Source organism: Anas platyrhynchos, chromosome 26, assembly GCF_047663525.1.
Source record: "Anas platyrhynchos isolate ZD024472 breed Pekin duck chromosome 26, IASCAAS_PekinDuck_T2T, whole genome shotgun sequence".
Taxonomy (NCBI): domain Eukaryota; kingdom Metazoa; phylum Chordata; class Aves; order Anseriformes; family Anatidae; genus Anas; species Anas platyrhynchos.
This window is the reverse complement of record NC_092612.1, coordinates 1164889-1182238: the sequence shown is the minus strand read 5'-3', so window position 1 is coordinate 1182238 and position 17350 is coordinate 1164889. Positions and strand designations below refer to the sequence as shown.

The following is a 17350-nucleotide window of genomic DNA, read 5'->3' as shown; positions in this document are numbered from 1 at the left end:
CCACAAATACAGGGGACAAATTTTTGGGGTCTGACAGCAGCAGCACCCAGAGCCGGGCAGTTTTCTTCTGACCAGAGCACAGAAGCAAAGCTGGTGGAGATGTGCGAGGACACAGAGCGCATCCAGTTGCCCGGCATCGTTGCGGTGATGGAAAGCAGCAATAAAACTGACAGAGCTGGGAGCACTCAAAGCAACACCAAGAGCTGCGTATTACAAGTTCCCGAGTCAGATGCTGTTATGTGCTGTGCTGATCATACGCTCAGTGTCAGCGCCACTTACGCATCGTGCTCTTGGGGAAATAATGGCCATCAAAAAAACCTCAGCTGCTGTGCTCTGGAAGGGCAGAACGAAGCTGTATTTATTTATTTATCTAGTGCTGAGACAATTGAGGCTCTACGGAGAAATTTGTCTCTCGTTTAGTGAAAAGGCGAGGGAAGGCACAAGGGGGAGAATCTCCTGTATCTTGTTCTGGAGTGACCTCGTCTGGCAGCTGCCTGTAACGGTGCTGGTGGTGCTGGTGGTGCTGGTGATGCTGGTGGTGCTGGTGATGCTGGTGGTGCTGGTGATGCTGGTGATGCTGGTGGTGCTGGTGATGCTGGTGATGCTGGTGATGCTGGTGATGCTGGTGATGCTGGTGATGCTGGTGATGCTGGTGATGCTGGTGATGCTGGTGATGCTGGTGCTGAGGAGCCTCAGCTGGGCTGCACCCACTGATTGCAGCATGCACCAGGCAGGACTGGGGCTGCCGACTGTGACCCTCCCGTCATTTTGTGCTTTTGCTGCTCTTAGGGGCATTTTCTTCTGTTGCTGTGTGCCTGCACACCTCCATCCAGGGCAGGGGAAAAGGAAACCACTCCTGGGGGCACCTGTGCAGGATTCTCCCCTCCTTTACTGCTCGGGGAGGGCAATGGAGGAGAGAGGAAGGGAGCATCATTAAAACCAAAAGCAATCAATCAAACAAGCAAACAAAACCAGTTCCACGCGTGTCTCCCGATGGGGATGCGGATTTCTTTCAGCATTAATTTTCGTGATTCTGCTCGGCCACCTGGAGGTGCCCAGGTCCCGCGGTCAGGATCTGGCCCCCGGCTGTGCAGGGACGAGCACCAGAGGGCACCATGCGCACGGCGAGGAGCCCGGGTGGCTTTTGGAAATGCCACTTTTTGCAGGGCTCTGGGCTCTTCAGCTGCATTCATCTCCTTAAACTTGATCTTCCAGGGATGAGCATGCAGCAGGAGGAACTGCGTGCACGTCTGTCTGGAAGGAAGAACTCGGGGGAGACTAAGAAACAACTTGGTTTAACGTGAAATATTCCTCCTTGCTCCAATTCTTCATCGCTAACCCTGCCTTTACAGCATCCAGGAGTGACTTGCAGCAGGAATTATTTTGCCCTTCGTTAAGGAGCTAGGACAGAAGGCTGCCTTCTGAAAATTGCTTATCGCTGCCCGATTCACTTCGGGAGCCTTCATCCAGGATGAGGAGAAGTTACAGACTGAGTTCCCGGCGTGTTGTGGGTTTAGGACACCCGAAGTGCGAGAGATTCCAGAAATTTGGGCTGCTTAGAGCTGACTTTTAGGGGATCCTACCAGCTGAGCCCATCAACCTCCGAGGTTTTTAATTTTGCAGAATATCTTGCGGCTCCATCCCCAGTGTCAGACGCAGCCCAAATGCGTGGTAGGAGGTGCGGAAAGGAGCAGCTGGGAGGGCGCTTCCACTTTTTTTTTCGGCTCCCAGACAAATGGCACCGGGTCCAGCGTCCTCTGCCCGTGCCAGCTGAGAGGTCAGCGACCAGAAAGCTCTACTTCAGGGAACAAGCGCGGCAGTGTGCAGCGCATGAAAGACCTTATTCATGGAGCAGCCTGGAGGGGCTTGTACTGCATTGTCTGGTATGCATTAGCTTTGGGAAATTAGTCCTCCAAATTTTGTACAAAAGGAAAGAAAGAAAGTTTGCCTTCTCTTCTGCATTCGCCCTTCCAAACGAGCCGTCCAAACGATTTATTTGTCGGTCTCCTGCTTAGGAGGCCGCTGGCAAAATATTTGGGGGGGAGTGCGCTGTGGATAGCCCTGTAAAAATGTAGCAGTCCATCAGAATTTACCTCGGAGGCAAGGAAAATTCAGCCTACACAAAAGGGAGAGGGAAGAATCTTGGGTCAAAACCATCATTCTTTCTGTTCTCCCATGTGTGCCGAACATTTTGAAGATGACCACATTAGATATCATTGAATGTTGCCTGAGCAGAAAAAAAAAAAGACCACAGGATCCCCTAATCGTCGCACTGCTGTTTAATTTAACTTGCCCTTGAAAGGACAGCAGCTCTTTTTTGGCATCCTGCATGTCATTACTCACGTGCTAATGGTTTGGGGATGCTTCATGTGTAGCACAGTCCTGTTCGGAGTTAAAGGGGACCCCTTCAAATTCCCAGGTGTGCTTCGTGATAAAAATCCCCTCTTGGGTTAGAACCAGGCCAACCCTGTGGGGTCATCCTTCCATAAATGCTTCCGTACCCTGCCTGCGTACACGCTGCCCACTGAAATGACCATAAAAGCAGCAAAATCCGATACCATTTTCACAGCTATCGTTTGAGTTCCCTGTAAACCTTCTATAGGTAGAATTTCCTTTTCCCAGTCCAAAAGCTCCCCAGCAGGAGGTTTTTCTGGTAGAAAAAAAGGTCTGGTCATGTGGGAATTGGTCTCATACCCAGGATTCTTAGGTTTTGGGGTTCGTTGCATTCTTTTCTAAGGCCAAACTGGCCTTTTAGCTGTTTATGGTTTGTTTACAGTGAGGTTCTGTTGTCCATGTAGGACAACAATCCTTACCGTGTTTTCTGGCCAACACACTTCATATCCTATTACGTTTACTAATTTTAGAGGCTGATTTCCTAAATACACAAGTAATGATAATAATTAATTGCATCCTTTGGGCCAGAATAACCTCAGTAAGCTGCAGTGGACGATCTGGTCCTATAGCTAACTTGCTTTATGCCTCTCTAATTACATGAAGCAGCTGTAGTCTCAACAGATTTGGTCAGCGGGGGATTTCTACCTGCCGTGGAGTCTCCCCAAGCCACGTATAGCCCCTTCCCTATCATCTTCTCTCTGAGCTTTCTGGTGCAGAGGCTAATTGGGAAATGGAGCTGTGGCTGGAGCAGCGTTGTGGCACGGTAATTGTACCAATTCCTGCTCTGCCGTTGCTCCAAATTAGACCGGAGCCAGTCCCCGCGGCACAACACAGCTGCAGCTCCAAATCTGGGCCATAACGCGCATGCTAAAATAAGATAATCAAATCTTGTGCTTAGGAACTGCTGGTTTCCAGGAGGTATTTCTGCTCTCCAGTGTCTGTGGACAGCATTACAAAAAAAAAATAATGCATCTAGTGAGCCGCGTGTTAATTTGGAGCAGTGAGCAACAGCGGTTGCGGCAAGAAGGATGCTGGACTAGATGCCGAACGATAACCAAATGCCACAATGAGAATTTTTCTTTTTATTAAGCAGGACAGCATGTACTGACCTCTAATACAACTAAAGCGATCGGGTTAATTATTGGCCTCTGCTGAGCAGTGCCACACGCTGAGCTATCAATCTGTCTTTCTAGGTAGCTGGGGATTCGAGCGTCAGTGCCATTTCCTCTCATACCTGGGAGATCCTTGGCAGCTCCTTGTTCCCCTTCCAGTTAGGACCAGTAAAGCTGATTTCGTAAACTGCAACGAGATCCCAGTTTAGGGTTGTGTGGCTGCAGGCCGTCGCTAATTTTCTTCTCTTTTCTTCTTTTACTGAATTTCCTTACTCTCGCACAAAGTCCTGAGTCAAGGACAGTGGCATTTGTACAAGAAAAACAACTTTTATTTATTTATTTATTTGTTTGTTTGTTTATTTTTAGTAATGGAGCACGCAAGCAGAATCCCAGCCACTGGGTGAAAAGGGGGTTGGTTCAGTGGATGCGATGACCTTGGAATCCCAATGTTTCGGTACATTTGGGTTTCCTTTCCAAAGACATAACTGAGGGCTGCCATTCCAGCAACAGCATCTCCTCTTTCCACTCACCCCCCAGCTCTTTTATTGCATTAGATGCATGGCTTCGCAGTGTCTGGGGGTGTTTCTTCTGGGTGCAGTTTGGCACTTTTTAACATCCATCACTCAATCAAACGGGTTCTGGATTTCGAGGCACTGCCTTCACTCCGTTATTTAAGAACGTGAAATCTGCTGAATGCTTTCCAGCCAGCCAGGAAAGCTTGCTCCTGTCAGCAGGAGCTCCCGATATTAAGAATATAATCTCTTTTGCAAACGCACTTTCCTGTTCTTCCTGCTTCTGGCTGTCAGGAAATGCAGCTGGAGGCAGCTCCTGTGCACGGGGGTCACATCGAGGAGTGCTTGGGCCCCAGAGTGTGCTCACACCGGTGGATGGGTAACACACATCATGGGCAAACATATAAAAAAAATAAGAAATAGAAAGGAGGGTGGGAAATGGGAACAGGTGAAGAAAGCTTTTGGCTCTCTAAGCACAGTGCAATGTTTTTGGTGGTGGTGCAGGGATTATTTCCTTTTGGGAACATTGGGTAAAGGCTGAGTGCAGATATGTTTAACTGATACGTTGCATGCATTTCAGATGGACACAAGCACCCCAGCATCCCCGGAGTATTTCCACGCATCTGATGAGAGAACCCTAGAAAACACCTGGAAGTGCTGGAGCGTGGTTCAAAACTTGAGATACTGACTGCTGAGTTAATCAGGGAAATGATAGGTTAAAAGCAGTGAGTGGGAGTGACAATTGCAACACAAGTGTTGCCACACGCATCCACGTCCACTCCTTTGTGTCTCCCGTGAATAGGCTCGCCATTTCGCTTAATGCACTTAGGCATTTTCATAATAAGATTCCAGGGCTGAAGTCATGCTGCAACCATTTCCTTTGGCCCCCAGTGTCTTTGCACAATGGGCTTGTATTCCTGGGCTTGTGTGGAAGGACAATGAAAAACGGAACACCTTGGGCTGCGAGCTCGGTGCTGCAACCTCGTCAGCGTCTTCTGCAAGCTCTGTGGTGAGCACACGAACACCAGCGAGCAGCAGGGACCACCCTTTTTATTCAGTTTGAAGCAGAGGAGTGCAAGTGCTGGCCACGAGTTCTGCACATGCTGCTTGATGCAATGCAATGTAAATGATGAATAGGGGCCGTGCCAGAAGTTACAGAGTTTCTCTTCATTATTTCATCATTTGCGAAGATTTTTAGCCTCCTTTTGTTCTCCAGAGGCCGATGCTGGAGCGTTTTGTTTGCAAGAACAACACGTATGATTTAATTCATCTAACCCCGGCTTGTCTGCAACTCTTTGCAATCAAATTTTGTGCGTGCCCTGCAGGGAGAGGGGGCTAACACCAGGACGGAGTGGAAAACCCTGGGGGATTCGGCTCCAGGCTTGAGCTAACGCAGCCTCTGCTCTGCTGGGTGGGCTCCCCTGACTCAGCCTCACCTGGAACATGACTTTTTTTTTTTTGGTGCAGAAATGCACCGAAACCATTCAAATAATTGAAATTATTTGAATAAACCATTCAAATAATTTGTTAAGACGAGGATTCAAGAAGGAGAAGAAACAAGTGGGCAGTACATGTGTACTGAAGTCAATCCTGTTAAATACAGTCCCTTAGACCTTAGCATCCACGCACATATCTTAGGTTTTAACGTGGCAGCCTCTTAGCTGCAGCCAGGACATGCCTCATAAAAAACAGCTGGAGATGCGATACCATCATAAGAGGGCAGAGCAAGACAACTTTTCGTTCCCCTTCTGATAAGCTTCGCGCAGGTTGGGCAGTGTGAAGCCAAAATAGCGCCTGCACGTTCCTCATGTGAAAATCTCACTCGCTGGGACCTTCGAAGCTCTGAAAACATGCAAAGCACAAGGAGGCGTGCTACGAAGTGAGACATCCCCATGAAAATCTCTCTCCCTCTTTAGCCTCGGCTGCCTCCTGTGCTGACCAGCCTGTGGTCAGTGGCTGCAGCAAGCTCAGGTTTTTTGGGAACTGTGACCAAACCAGAGCGGGCAGAGGCAGGACCAAGGAAACGTCTTCTGGTGTGAGACGAGGCGATGTCCAGAGGCAGACGTGTCATCAGCAGCAGAAAATTGTAAAGAAATACCAAAATTGGCTCGCTAACCAGGACTGTCAGTACCTCATGGGCAACGTCCTTGGAGGCATCGTAGCACAAGAGGCTGATTTTACTGTGATACCACCTAATTCCACCTGGTATTTCTTGTGTGAAAAATGGTACCAAAAGCCGTCAACTGGACTCAAAGATTGGGCGAACAAGGAACGAATCAAATGAAATGTAGAAAGAAAAAGATTTTGGCAAACGAAGAATGAATCAAATGAAAAGTTGAAAGAAAAGGATTTTTTTTTTAATTTATTTATTATTTTTTTTGGTAAATGAGTCAAAAAGATCAGGTCAAAATTGAGGAAATGAAACAGCTTTGGCTCAGCATATCTGGCAACATCCCATAAAAGACCAAAAAAAAAAAGAGAGAAGTCAAACTTGCCATAAGAGAAGAAAGGAACTGTAATGGAAGGGGGGGGGGGGGGACACACAAAAAAAATACATCCATGCTGCAACACCCAAGACCTTCTGCAAACTATCCAAAAAAAATAAAAGAAATGTATCAAAAGGAAAGAAATGCATTTTGAAAAATGTATTTAAAGAAGAAATCTGGCATAAATGGCTATAATGACAAGGATATAATGACTGGGAGGCAGAAAATGCTGTAGAGAAGTTACGGCTCACTAGGAACATGAAGAGCATGTGGGCAGGAAAGTGAAAAGCAATTTTATTAAGTGTAGTGAGAAATCAAAGACGGAAAACGCAAGAAATCCGTGGTCGGAAGCTGACAGAACACGGCGTTCGTTATGTCTGCTCTCACACGAGGTACCACAGAAAGTCTTCCCCATGACAAGCACGCCAAAGCCTTGGTTTGACATCTCACTCCAAACATTTGAACGCTTGAGCTCTATTTAGCTAAGGCTCGTCTTTTCTTTCTGCGCTGGGTATTGGATCCTGGTTTAATTCTTGTTTCTGCGGTGCTCTTTTACACACGGCTGCAGCCACCGTCCTGCTCAGCCCAGGGAGCTGCATTTCAGGGAGCAAAATCAGAAACCTTCTGGGGTGAGCTCCCGTGGCAGTACCCGTGCTGCTTTAATGCCATGCACACAGGGCTACAGGTGAGGTGTGCTCGAACCACTACGGAGAAAGAAAAATACAGATTTTACAGAGGATACTTTGGTATCTGCTGTGGTACGTGAGCAACCACAAAAGTCAAATTTTAATCCAGAACCTTACTTCTTCCCAGGCCAGAACAAAAAATTTGTCATTAGAGTCCAGTTCCCAGCTGAACGAGGCTGAGACCAGGCAGCCCATGCTGCTTAGCTCCTGGGAGAAGAATAAAATAAAGGGCTGATTTTTGGTACTTGCTGTGATGGGTTAATACCCTGAAGCATGAAATTTGATTACCCTTCTCTTAAAAAGGCGGAACAGCAGATGTTATTAGTGGTCATAAAATTATTCAGCCTTTAAAAATATCGCACCACGGTGTTTGACTTTATGGTATCTCCCAGATCGAAAAGAAGAGGAAAACATACTCAAGATTTCACACGAAATGACTGCTTTTTCCTACTCGCTCCCGTCAGGCGAGGGGACGTTCTGTAATTGCAACCCAAGAATTGCACTGCTGCCTGCATTTCTGCAGAGTGGCTTCAAACTAAAACTCTCCCAGGTGGGAGAGGCCGGTTTCATTCTAAGGAAGGAGCTGAGCTGCGAGCTCTTCCCCACGTCCTCCCAGCTGGACAGTGATAAAACCAACAAAAGAAGTCAAAACCATCAATTCACAGAAAAAAAAGCACAACAAAGCAAAGCAATTTAAAGATAACACAACTGACTGGCGAATCCAGACATTCAATAATCATCGGTAAAACCAATAAAAGCATAATAGTGGTGCTTAAAAAACACAAACTTTAATTTTCCTTGTTACTTTGTGAGTAAGCAGCATGACATCGTTTTCAAATGTTTCCTCTGTAGTTGCAAAACCTGGGATTTTTTTTCCTAAATAACACGATTCCAGGTGTTGCAGCAAGAAACTAGAAACTGCAAGACTTCAGATGATGCTAACAACGTGTCGGTGGAAGAGCTGAGCAGGAATCAAGCTTTCCTGATTCTTTCCCAATTCCTGATGCTGCCTCCCAAGAAACTGCTTCTTTTCTTTCCCGTGACTTGATTTTTACAAACCTGGAAGGAAAACTCCAGAAGGAGTAGCCCTTCCATGTCCTTCTGCTATCATTTTCCTACATCTCCAGTAATGTAAATAATCTTGTAAGTGATATAAAACATTTCCAAAAAACATACGTTGAAAGCATGAAGCACTCAAGATCCTCTGCCCAAACAAACTCCTTCCTCCCCTCACTCTCCACATTTTGGTGAGCACTCAGGCAGCTTCGTCATTTGGATAATTAGAGGCTGCCAGATGGCTGTAAATATGTTCACAATCCTTCGAACCCAGTTCCCTTCTCTCTGGCACCCTCCTTGCTCTACCCCTAGCAAGCACCTGGCCTGTTCCGATCTGAAGAATCTCCCTCTATGCTCTTGATCTGAATTGGCACCTCTAGTTTTTAGTTTGCTTTTAGAGGAAAAGGGACTTTTTTCAGGCCTGGCCAGTGCTCCTTCACAATCACATTCACCACGTGCTAATTAGCAGCGTGCCCCCTCCAGATCGCCCACAGCAACCCACGAGGGCACGGCGGCTTCTTCCTCATCGGAGAGCTCAGGACGAGGCGATTCATCCCCTCGTGCCCCAGGGAATGGGCAGAGTCAGCACCCGAGCAGCAGCTCCAGGCCCCCTTCCTCTTCCTCCTCCTCCTCTTCCTCCTCCTCCTCCTCCTCCTCATGGGCACTGCGTTGCAGCCCCGTGTTGGAAGGAGCCCCCTACTCCACACGCTGCCATGAGCAGATATTTGGTAAGGTGCAGCTAAAATAAAATTTCTGCATGGTGAAAGTTTTGTATGACCAAATATCCTCTTTTTTTTTCCTTTTTTTTTTTTTTTTTTTTTTCCTCTGAATCCATGAACATTGCCCCTAGAAACAAACAGATTGTGATTCTGAGGCAATTTTGCTTTGTAATGGAAACATTTCTAAACTGCTAAGCAGTAAGAAAAGGATGGAAAACTGTATAGAAGGCACTAAAAAGGGGAAGTCGCTTTTAAGCCATCTCAAAATATAGACAGTGACATTTCAAAACTAAAGGAAGAGGAATAAGCAGGTCACAAGCTGTCTGAGAGTGAGGAAAGCCATGCCAGCAAAAATTTTGGGTCACTACAAGAGTGGGGGGATTGTCAGAGGAAAACCACTGGGGGATGATACCCATTTTTACAGTTTTTTGAATGCATCCAGCTGAGCATCACCCCCGTTTTGTATAACGAGGCATTATCAGCTCTGTTACATGCTGCAGGTGCTCCCGTTTGCTGAAGAGTTGCAGGCTTTGGCCCTTGCACCCCGATCTCTTGCTCCCACCTTTTACGTGCAGGATTTTGCTCGGCTGTTTTGAAGCACCTGAGTCCAACCCTTGGAGCAGGAGTTTGCGACCGTGTCCGTGAATGGTGCTCGTGGTGCTCACGCTGCCCCAGCTTTGCTGCGTAATGCTGACACACGTCCCCCAGGGCTACAGACCAGTCTTTCCCATAATAAAAAGCAATCTTTTCCACTCTTTTGCTCCTTAAAGAGTCAGCGTTTAACCAAATACCTCATATGAAAATCCTACAAATAAATACAACATCTTATTATGCTGAAATCATGCTCGCAATGAGGCTGGGTCGTCCGCATTTGTCCACAGCAGGAGGGGCTGCAATCCGTTCAGGGATCAATAAGCTCTCCTGGCTGACAGATAATCTGCTCAAGGCTAAACTCCCAGAGAAATTAGCCTTGCTATCACGTAACAGATGAGGCGGCTGCTGCTACAGACCGTTATTTCCCCAGTCACACAGTCAGATTACTCTGTGACTCTGCCTCTTGATGACTAGGTGGTGAGTTAGGGTTAGGACCTGCACTGGAAGCAGGGAGGAAGCAGATGGCAGAGGGCACATTTGCTTGGCTTTCCTGAAAAGGGAGACAGATAAACTGATTTTGGTAACAATACACTTGACACGCAAAGGCCAAATGTTGTTCTTATGAGCCCATAAAATAAAGAGAAGCATCTTGTTTACAGAACTTCACGATTTTGCTTCCCTGCCAACAGCTACAAACCTTAAAAAGTGACCCCGTGGCCTAGCAGAAGGATCAGAAAGCAAGCAACCAAGAACACCAGGCTCTCTGCAAGCACCGTCGTGATTTTGGGTGCCGCCTCATGATTTCTGGGAAGCATGACGCCCAGATTGGGCTGCAGAAAAGGTAGACAGCGCGGAGATTAAATATAGCAGCACGTGGGCTGGAGGGAAGAGCACAGGCTCAGAGGAAGCGGGAGGCTGTTTTGAAGAAATCAAGTGACTTGCTTCTGCTACAGCACCGAGAGAACGAAACCAGGCTCCTCTGCTGGCTCTGACCTCTCAGCACTGCTGCTTCTCCATCACGTGCATTTGGCATGGCCAGGACCGTCCTCCCTGCTTGCTCAGGGCTTCGGTTCCTCGCTCTGTGCCCTGTCCCCTTCCTCAGTCATCCCCTGGGCAGGGACCCACGGCACCCCCAAGGGACAGGGCTGGTGCCAAGCCCCCTCCCCAGCCGCCTGCCCTCCCTCTCGGCACAGGGTGATGCCTGAGGCCGGGGAACTGGAGGCAGCCACGACTGCAACGTGCTCAAGGAGCAACATCTTGGAGAGGAGAGGAAAGGAGAGGAAGGTTTTTTTTTCTGGGTTATGGAACGGTCCTTCCTTTTTGTCATTAGCCGCAGGACTTCAGCTGGCTCCCTTCTAGGGCATTTGCATTTTTGCTCTTTAGATAGCTGGGCTGTGTGTTTGCCATGACTAAGTCCATCTGTTGAGAGTTGGTCCTTTAGATAATTATGTCCACATCTCCGCTGGGTAGTTCCAATTAATGCCAGTCCTTTGCATACTGCTCAGTATCATACTGTAAAGCCACCAATTCTTACAGCCCTGAATAATACCCTCTGTCTGCCTATCAGGCATGTATGAACTCTTTATTCTAACCACACAGCTCTGAAATGTCTCCTTTCTATCAGCCTGAAGGGAAGGATTTCCAGAACTATACGACTCTTTTGGGAAGAAGCAGTAATCAGCTATATGCAGAACTCCCCAGCCACTGTGTCATGGTGCTCTGATCTCCGGCACTTTGAACTCTGGCTTGTCTGACCCCTCCCAGACATTGAGGGAATTTATAAAGAGGGGAAAAAAAAAAGGAAAAAGAAAGAAAGAAAGAAAGAAAGAAAGAAAGAAAGAAAGAAAGAAAGAAAGAAAGAAAGAAAGAAAGAAAGAAAGAAAGAAAGAAAGAAAGAAAGAAAGAAAGAAAGAAAGAAAGAAAGAAAGAAAGAAAGAAAGAAAGAAAGAAAGAAAGAAAGAAAGAAAGAAAGAAAGAAAGAAAGAAAGAAAGAAAGAAAGAAAGAAAGAAAGAAAGAAAGAAAGAAAGAAAGAAAGAAAGAAAGAAAGAAAGAAAGAAAGAAAGAAAGAAAGAAAGAAAGAAAGAAAGAAAGAAAGAAAGAAAGAAAGAAAGAAAGAAAGAAAGAAAGAAAGAAAGAAAGAAAGAAAGAAAGAAAGAAAGAAAGAAAGAACACTCTCTTTCCTCTGAGGAGGGAGATTTTGAAAAGAGTTTTTTTCAAAAATTTAGAAATTATCACAGTGGAAGGCTGAGGATGGTATTCTCAGGGCCATTTTATGACATCAAACAAAACAGGTATGCCTGAAAACACAGCGATGACACAAACATTTCCACAGAAATCCAACTCGCAGCAACTCAGCCTCTCCCACGCCAGCTGCTGTGCTCACCTGCTTGCCCATCACTTTGCTTTCCTTACTAGTGTCGTTTATCCCAAATTTTTATCCAAGCCAAAACCACATCCCAGGAGCTGCTTGTGGATGCCTTCAGCTCTCTGTGGCCCTCTGTGTCCACACGGACTCATGGGACACATCTCACCTGGAGATGGCCAAAGGTGACATTAGCAAGGGCTGTCCTGCCTCCTGGCCACCCCAAATTCTGCCTTCCTGAAGGTGAAGGCTGCACGGATCTCACATGGGAAGGCACAAATTAAGGTGGCTGAGCTTTTAAAAAGACTGCGTTAAGCCACCAAAGAGCTGTAATTCCTCGCTCAAGAGAGTCCATCTGGCACAGACGCGGTGGCAAAGGCAGCAATTAGAACAAAAAAGCAATACGTGACAAATGGAAAGGAGGAGATGGAGGGATTGAGAGTAATTAATACAGATTAGTTTCATGGAGTGTGTGTAACACAGAAGGAACAAAGGCAACTTAAGGCAGAAATTCCTGGCTGTCAGTTTTAGGGACAAAATAAGGTATTTTTAAAACCATGTTTAGAGAAAAGCAATCCTAATAATAGTCCGGGACTTTTACTAGATGGGAACACTAATGCTACTCATAATTACGCAGAAAAAGCCAGAAATGTTTAATAAATATTTCTCATCAGAGTTTGGAAAGAACCAAGGAAGATGTGCCAGAATCACCCGATGATGATGCGCTGTTTTCCAGTTCATTAGTAACCGATAGCGGCGAGTAGGAAAAATTGCTTAAAAGAGCCATTCCACAAAACTTACACAAAGTGTCCTCAAAGAGCTAACTGGGGGGACCCTCAGCCAGCTGATATTAAAAGTGCTCTATATATTGATTAATCGGGATTATTATTAAAGTCAGTTACAATGAATTGCTTAGAGATCAAACAAAATTAGGAATTGGCCATAAGAAACCATCCGATCCATCTGCCCGTCCCAGGGCAGGATCAGACCCAGCACCAGCAGCCGTTTGTGGCACAGTCCCGTGGCTTGGTTTGGGATCGGGTAGAGTTTTGGGAGTCAGAAGGAGCCTTAACGAGGCGATGTCTTCAGAACGGTGACTTCTGCAGACTCGGGACACCAACGGAGATGTCGATGTGGCCAAGATCTTCCAGTAGGATGGAGGATATGGAATATAGGAAAGAGCTCCCAGAGCACAAATGTTAATTGATGTTTTTTCATCTTTTCCTTGCTACTTTCTTTTATCTCCAGTCCCACGTATTTGAGGGCCTGTCCTTTCGCAGTCCTTTATCCCAGGGACAAGAAGTGGTTCCGAAGCCACTTGGTTTGGGGCATAATCCCAAAATTCTTGATCCTGCCTCCTGCTGGTCCATGGGGTCATGGGAGGGGTCCTAAATGAACCCTTTGCTCTCCATTTCCATGTCTCACAGTTGTTTTCCTGGCATTGCTCACATAGGTTCCAAATAAATGATTTTTTTTTTGTGGGTTTGTTGTTGTTTCTTTGTTTTGGGGGAAGTGAGCCAGCTCTTGCTGAGCTTGAATTTGGAAAACTGGTTGGAACTTGCTAACTCAAGAACTCTTCCCGTGAATGTAGGTCAAATTATTTTCTATTTTTTCCCCCCTCTCTCTCGGGACTCGGAAGAGGGTTTCAATACTCCAGTTCTCCAAGGAGGAATTGTCTACGGAAAGCAACACCGTGCTTTCGTTTTGTGAGGAGCTATCAACAGCAAGCAGAAGGACTTGAAGGATGCCCGATGCCGTGCGTGAGTCGGGTTTCCTACAGAGCAAAGCCCCTCCAGGGAGATCTGCAGAAACCAGAACCGAAGATGCTCAGCACTTTTTCTGGGTGCTAGGACAAGCACCCAGAAGAGAATTTGCTCAGCTCCCTGTGCACGGAGTGCTGGGATCCCGTTGATTTTATTCCCAGCACATTCTGAACGCGTTATTCAACCAGATTTCACCGCCGCGGCTGGGATACCGGGGGGCGTGCAGCTTTCCACCTCCTGCAGACCTCCCGAAATAGCTCTTCGGGCCTTATCTTCGCAAGGCATTCGCCTTTGGGGGGAAAACACAAATAAATTTCCGCAGTTCCCAACACCAGCACCTCCGGGAATCGCTCTGGGCATTCATCCACCCACCTGAGCATCCCCTGGCACGAGGCTCCGGGGGCTTCGGGGGGGGTCTGTTCAATTTTTTTCTATTCCAAATATCCTATTTATGTTTTTTCTATTCTTAATATTATTTTTTAAATATTTTTATTTTTTATTATTATTTTTTTTAATGCATCTTGCAAGAAACCGCCGAGGAAGATGCGTTTATCCCCCCCCCCCCCCCCAGGCATTGAATTAACGGGAATTGCTTTTGCGTTGGTGGACAAAAGCCCCGAGTTTGGGGTGGTTTCGCATTAATTTTGGGAAAAGCTGGGAACGGGGATTTTGGGCGTCGGGTTCAGGACCCGGGAGGAGGATGCTGGGGGGGGTGGGGGGGGGGTCGGGGGGGGGGGGGGCTCGGCTCGGCGCCGCTCCTTATATGGCCGGGAGCCGGAGCGCGCCGCTGATTGGCTGAGGGGGAGGCAGAGGCCGGGGAGGGGCGGGGCCAGGGAGGAGGCTGGGGGGGGGGGGAGGCCGGGGGAGGAGGGGGGGGGCTGGGGGGGTGGGGGTGGAGGCTGGGGGAGGTGGAGGCTGGGGGAGTTGGGGGTGGAGGATGGGGCAGGGGGAGGTCAGAGCAGGTGGAGGCTGAAGCAGGTGGAGGCTGGGGCAGGAGGAGGCTGGGGCAGGAGGAGGTGAAGGTTGGAGCAGGTGGAGGTCAGAGCAGGTGAAGGCTGGGGCAGGTGGGGGTGAAGGTTGGGGCAGGTGGAGGTTGGGGCAGGAGGAGGTGAAGGTCGGAGCAGGTGGAGGTCAGAGGAGGTGGGGGTGAAGGATGGGGCAGGTGGAGGCTGGAGCATGTGAAGGGTGGAGCAGGTGGAAGTGGAGGTCGGAGCAGGTGGAGGTCGGAGCAGGTGAATGCTGGGGCAGGTGGATATGGAGGTTGGAGCAGGTGGAGGTGAAGGCTAGAGCAGATGAAGGCTGGAGCAGGTAAAGGTAGGGGCAGGAGGAGGCTGGGGCAGGAGGAGGCTGGGGCAGGAGGAGGTGAAGGTCGGAGCAGGTGAAGGACAGAGCAGGTGAAGGACAGAGCAGGTGGAGGTGAAGGAGGAGGTTGAGGTGAAGGCTGGAGCAGGTGGAGGCTGGAGCAGATGGAGGCTTGGACAGGAGGAGGTGAAGGTCGGAGCAGGTGAAGGTCGGAGCAGGTGGGTGTGAAGGCCAGAGCAGGTGGAGGCTGGAGCAGATGGAGGCTTGGATAGGAGCAGGTGAAGGTCGGAGCAGGTGAAGGTGAAGGCCAGAACAGGTGGAGGCTGGAGTAGGTGGAGGTGAAGGAGGAGGTTGAGGTGAAGGCTGGAGCAGGTGTAGGTAAAGGCCAGAGCAGGTGGAGGCTGGGGCAGATGGAGCTGAAGGCTGGAAATCAGAGAAGAGCCATTGCAACAACCCTCCGGTTCACCCCAACCTTAATTTTTGGCGTTCTTCTTAACTCTTCCAGCTCCCACGGCCACGCCACCGCGATTCCCCCGGAGGCGGAGGCAGCAGCAGGCTGAGATCAAAACCACGGGAGGGGGTTTGTGAAGTGGGTCCGGCACGGCACGGCCTCGCTGCCCGAGCAGAAGATTTGGGTTTATAAATCAGTGCAGATTGGGGCGATTTGTGCATCTCTGACGGGATTTGTGGAGCCACGGCAGGGTTAATAAAAACGAGGCTGAGATTTATAAACTGAGAGCAGGGTTTGCAAATCCATCAGTGGGGGTGGAAATCCTACAGGCCAACTCCTACAGCTGCTGAAGGTTTTTAGTCTCCATCTGATTTTTAAGAGTGATTTCTTGAAGCCAGTCTGCAAGAGCTGCCATGTGTAGGTGAGGTTGTTGAAATGTGAACCAAGAAATAGGACATTTCTTGGGGTTTAAGAGCAAGCCTAGAAAGGGTGGAAACTGGAAGAGTTTAAATGCATTTTTTTTGTGCATCTTAAATCTAGTTTTCCAACCTGTTTTTCCTATCTTAGCCTGAACGCTTGCTTCCTGCAGACCACCAGTTACCGCTGAGGAGGTTGCAGGGAGCCAAGGTTGGTTTTCGGTTGCCAACAGCTAGCACTAGAGTGATTTTGTAGATCACGTTCAGATTCAATCCCCAAGGATGGGATGGGATGGAACGGACAGGATAGGACAGGATGGGATGGGATGGGATGGGATGGGATGGAGCAGTTCATTTGGAAGGGACCTACAAACACCACCAAGTCCAGGTGCCTTAAGCCTGCTGCAGGAATCATCTGGTATCCAGCCAGGGACCTGTAAGCAGGGAAAGAACCCAAATCTTGGCCGTTGCATCCTGCGGGGTGTTACTGTATATTTAGAGGACGCGTAGGAGGGAGCTGTGCGATTCCAGGAGCTGCAGAGCATCCACGCCGCGAGCTTGGGCAGCGCGTGTGCGATGAGCTGCTGGGGTGGCAAAAAGCTCTGCTGCTGCGGACCTGGCCGTGGCAAAGGATGCTGCTTCCTCCAGGCAGCCCGTCCTGAGCCTCCCCTGCCTGCTGGCCTCCGGGGACGAGGCTTTGGTGGGAGCCTGGGAGGGAAAGGAGCTCGCTGCCCTCTTCCAGCCCAGCCCAGCTCTCCATTGATGGTTTGGGGTGGAAATGCTGGGAGTTCCAGCCTCGCTTGTCCCCGTCACAGCGTTGTGGGATGGGTGAGGTTGGCAGGGAGCTCAAAACCCACCTGGTTCCTGCCCACAGCCCCATGCAGCCTGGCCTTGGGTCCCCCCCACAGGGAAGGGGCACCTCCAGCTCCTCGCCACCCTCCTGGGGAAAGATTTCTTCCTGATACCTGACCCAAACCCCAAACCTGCCTCTGGGGGTACCTGGCTGGGGCTGCCGGCAGTGGCAGCAGGTCGTGGCCAAGGGCTGCTGTGGAGCTGACAGGGTCTGAGCGCTGCCCTCGCCCTGTGTGAGCAGCACCCGATGCTCGGTGCCAGCGCCACCCGTCCCAGCAGGTCACTGGCACGGCACCTCCATTGAGAAAAGAGCTCATCGTGGGGCAATCTGGTTCATCAGCATGAAAATGTGCTCAGTATTAGTCCTGGAAACATCACGTGGTGGTTCTGGTTATGCAAAATCTATTAAGAAAGAGTTCTTTTTTTTTTTTTAGTTTTCCTTTAATTTAAAAAAATTCTTTTCATCACAGCCTTAAAATCAATCAAAGTAAACAGAGCTGCAGCAGACTGGAACAAAGTCCCAGAGTCTGTACATATGGAAGGTTTAATTGACATAAAAATCAGTGCAGATTGGTTCCAAAAGCAACAACCCATTCCACTCCCCCCTCCCAAATCCCCTTTGTAAGAAGAGGAAAGGAGAAACT

The 17350-nt window shown here is 48.6% G+C and overlaps 1 long non-coding RNA gene across 1 annotated transcript; it reads left to right on the top strand.

Moving 5' to 3' along the window:
• The first annotated feature begins 1744 nt into the window (after positions 1-1744).
• LOC106020225 (uncharacterized) lies at positions 1745-9611 on the top strand. The gene is made up of 3 exons (XR_011805042.1): positions 1745-1883; positions 3873-3960; positions 4599-9611. It is a non-coding gene; the product is annotated as an uncharacterized lncRNA (long non-coding RNA).
• Positions 9612-17350: the final 7739 nt, after the last annotated feature.